Raw genomic sequence first — 4,354 nt, 5'->3', positions numbered from 1 at the left:
TCAGGAAAAATTGAAATGGTAATGATTTCATTCTATACACATTTTCAAAAATACCACTCATTAAAGAAGTAGTCTAAAACTCAAACCACATTTTCTTTGAGCAAATCTGACATGAATCATCCCTTTAAATGTCTAAATGATAAAGGTATATCACTTTTGTAACTAATATGTTTATGATCCAAGACATGACATTTTGTCATGTCTTCTGTATCACTTCTTATTATGCAAAATCTGGACAATTAAAAAAATTAGAAGAATAATTGATGTACTTGAATGTAGTGTTTATAAAGAATAAAAGCCCACAGTATGAATAAATTAATACTAGATATAATATGATCACAAGCAGAATTCACCTTAAAAGAAAGGACATATCAGGAAAAATCAATCACTAGAAATCTGGAAAAGTAGAATATCAAAAAAAAATGAGCAACATTCTTAGTGAAGTCATTTGACCCCAAAACCAAATGGTCCCAAAATATAAGAATGATCGTGAAGGTGGTGCACATAAAAGCCATTAATGCTACCTAAGGTCATCCTGGAGCTAAGAACAAAGAACTAAGAATAAAATGTTGGAAATTATAGACAGCTTTTCCCCAAGAATAGGAATAACAACTAAAGCCATCAATTTTCTAATGAAATATATATCTTAAAGGCTATGGATGGAAACCAGTTTCTAGAGTGAATATAATCTAGTGGTTCAGGCCATATTCAGAAGAACATATGGAGCAAGTTATATCATTGTTGATGTTTGATGGATCTTAACTGGAGACAGAGAATACCAGAAAATGTTGTCTTGTGTTGTATTGACTATGCTAGGGCATCCAGCTCCGTGGATCATAACAAACTATGGACGCACTTGAGAAGAATGGGAATTTATTGTGCTCATGAGTAACTTGTATGTGGATCAAGAGGCAGTTGTGTGAAAAAACAAGGTGACACTTCGTGGTTTAAAATCAGGGAAGGTGCGTGTCAGGGTTGTATCTCCTTACCATACTTATCCATCATATATGCTGAGCAAATCGTGATAAAAACGGGATTATACGAGGAAGAAGGTGACATCAGGATTGGAGGAAGGCTTATTAACAACCTTCTACATGCAAATGACGCAACCTTGCTCGTTGAAAGTGGTGAAGACTTGAAACACTTGCTGGTGAATATTGAGGATTGTAGCCTGCAGTATGGATTTTGACTCAGTGCAAATAAAACCCAACTCCTCCCAAGTGGAATGCTAGTGAATGTCATGCGAAATGGAGAAAAGGCTGACATTTTCAAGAATGTCTTCCTGCCTTGTGTCGACCATCAATGCTCCCAAAAGCAGCAGCCAAGAGATGAAAGGGTGCATTGCATTCCATAAATCTGCTACATAAGAGCTTTTCAGAGTGTTGGAAAACGATGATGTTACTTTGAGGACTAAGGTGAGCCTGACCCAAGTCATGGGAATTTCAGTGGTCTCCTGGGCCTGTTACAGTTGGACACTGAATAGGAAGACTGAAGGAACATGGAATGTGAATGGTGGTTCTGGAGAAGGATATTGAAAGTACCGGGCACTGCTAAAAGGAGGTACGGACAGAGTGTTCCTCAGGGGGCACGGATGGCAGGACTTTGCCTTATGCACTTTAGACATACGGTCAGAAGAGACCAGTCTCTGGAGAGGGATGTGAAGGAAGAGGAAGGCCTCCAAGGAGATGGATGGACACGTGGCTGCATCGATGGGCTCAGGCATGGGAATTACTGTGAAGATGGTGCAGGGCCAGGCAGCGTTTTCTTTCTGTTCTGTAGAGGGTCGCTGTGTGTCGGACTGACTCACTGACACTAAAAACAGCAACCACAACAACTCGAACTTTTGTCACTCAGAATTTTTAACTGTCTTGCCCAATTGGTCTTGCCCAACAGCAATTTCAACGTGATCAATATAGATGGAATCTGAGGGGGAAAATCCCACTTTAGATGAATGAGAATCCTACATAACCAAAATAAGTCTCATCCACCACAAACAATGATTGGAATCATAGCTTCCAATCTAATGTGTATCTGTTTATCTCTGTACCTATCTTCCTATCTATCTACCTATATCCATGAACATTAAATAAATGTTTACATACATAGTATGTCTATATACTAGATTTTTTATGGATATGTTTACATATATATGTAAACACAGAGACACACAGTAGGAATTAATCCTCTTTTTAGAGCTAATTGTCTGGACCTCTCTCCCAATGTCCCTCTTTCCTAGGCTCCACAGGCATTCTGGATGGGTTCTGGCCTTAATTTCTTCAGGGTAAATAACCAGTAAGAAGTTGCTAGATCATAAGGTACCTGGCTCTTCACTGGTTTACGGAGGTGACCTAGTGGTTTTCATAATGGTTGTCCATGCCTACTGCACCACCGGCCTTGTGGAAGCCTCCGATCTCTTCACACCATCCCTATGCTTGTCATTTTCTGTTTTATGACGTTTTATGAGGTGCTATCTCGTTGGTTTGCTTTTTGTGTTTCTCTTATTGCTACTGATTGAGAACATGTACTCACGTGGTGTGGGATGTCTACATGTTGTTTGGTAAACTTGTTTTGTCTTGCATCTATTTTTCTTTAAATCAAATATTCTCATTGGAGGCTCTTACATCTCTTATCACAATCCATACATTCATCCAGTGTGTCATGCACATTTGCACAGATGCCGCCATCATCATTTCCAAAGCATTCTCTTCCCACTTGAGTCCCTGAAAGCAGCTCCCCATTTCTTCCTCCTCTCTCTCCCACCTGCCCTCCCTCACGAACCCTCGATAAGTTATAGACTATTATTATTTTCATATCTTACATCATCCTCCATCGCCTCTCACCCACTTTTCTGTTGTTTCTCCCCCTAGTAGGGGGTTATAGATTGATCCTTGTGATTGACTCTTCCTTTATCCCTCCACCCTCCCTAATCCTCTTAGTATCTCTACTCTCATTATTGGCCCTGAGGGGTTTATCTATTTGGATTCTCTGTGTTGCGGGCTCTTATCAGTAGCAGTGTGCATATTCTGGTCTAAACCAAATTGCAGAATTGAGGTCATGATAGTAGGGGAAGGGAAGCACCAAAGAACTAGAGGAAAGTTGTGTGTTTCATCGGTGCCATACTGCACCCTGACTGACTCATCTCTTCCATGTGACCCCTCTGTGAGGGGGTGTCCATTTATCTACAGATGGGCAGTCTGTCTCCACTCAATGCCCCCCCATTTACATTGGGTATGATTTTTTTCTGGGTCTTAGATGCCTGATATCTGACCCCTTCTACACCTCATGATCACACAGGCTGGTGTGCTTCTTCCATGTGGGCTTTCTCCATTTTTTTTAATTGGGTGATTTGTACTTTTCTTTTGAGATGTTATTTTCTATAGATTTCGGAGATTAGCCCTTTATCTGATGTATTATTACTGAATTTTTTCTCATCTGTGGGTTCTCTGTTAACTCTTTTGATGAAGTCTTTTGTTGTATTTTTAGTAGATCCTAGTTATTGATTTTGTCTCTTATAGTGTGGATATTTTTCATTATATTCGGTAATGTGCTTGTCGTTAAGTTTCCCCTATTTTTTTTCTCTTTTTTTTTTTTCAGGGGAGAGCGTGAACGCAGTCCCCCACTACCACAAATTATGCAGTCGAGCTTCCCACATTTGGGGAAATCGCAGGGGTCAGCACATCGGAGTGCAATGGATAAGCCTCGCCCTGGGAAAACCACCTTCGTGATCATGGTATCTCCCCTGCCAGGTAAGTATATAAGTTTCCCTATTTTTTCATTGATGGTCTTAGTAATTATGTGATTTATATTTAGATCTCTGATTCATGTTCAGTTTGTCTTTGTACGTTATGTGACGTATAGGTCTTGTTTCATTCTTTTACAGATGAGGATCCAGTTTTTATTCCAGCACCATTTGTTAAAAAGGTTGTCTCTTACCCATTTACTGTGTTAAATGGCATCAGTAATATACTGCCTTCAGAGCTGCCCAAGGTCAGGGTGTTGTGTGCCTGCTATGGGCTATTAGACCCATTTTCTAGCTCTTTGTGGGAAATTTGTTTTCTATCGACGAATTTTCTGATAACATGACAGAAGTCATTTCAGGTGGGCTTCTCCCACCCACAAACTATGTATGTGTTTTTGCATACAGGCAGCTATGAATTTAGTAAGACACTGGATTTATAGAACTGGGAAAATGTGGATTTTAATTTTCCCATTTTCTCTCTTAGATGATTTTAGTAGGGCAATAGGTGTATGATGATCAATTTTGATAGCCAAAAATATTTGTGAACCTAGGTGTGCTGAGTGTCCATAATATTTCAAATAAATATTCTGAAAAGATAGCCTTTACTTCAATATC

At 39.5% G+C, this 4,354-nt stretch overlaps 1 non-coding gene across 1 annotated transcript; it reads right to left on the bottom strand.

Moving 5' to 3' along the window:
• Positions 1 to 3,591: 3,591 nt before the first annotated feature.
• LOC142461756 (U1 spliceosomal RNA) lies at positions 3,592 to 3,754 on the bottom strand. The gene has a single exon (XR_012786955.1). It is a non-coding gene; the product is annotated as a U1 spliceosomal RNA (small nuclear RNA).
• Positions 3,755 to 4,354: the final 600 nt, after the last annotated feature.

Source organism: Tenrec ecaudatus, chromosome 11, assembly GCF_050624435.1.
Source record: "Tenrec ecaudatus isolate mTenEca1 chromosome 11, mTenEca1.hap1, whole genome shotgun sequence".
NCBI lineage: Eukaryota > Metazoa > Chordata > Mammalia > Afrosoricida > Tenrecidae > Tenrec > Tenrec ecaudatus.
The sequence above is the reverse complement of the archived record's forward strand: the minus strand, read 5'-3'. Positions and strand labels throughout refer to the sequence as shown.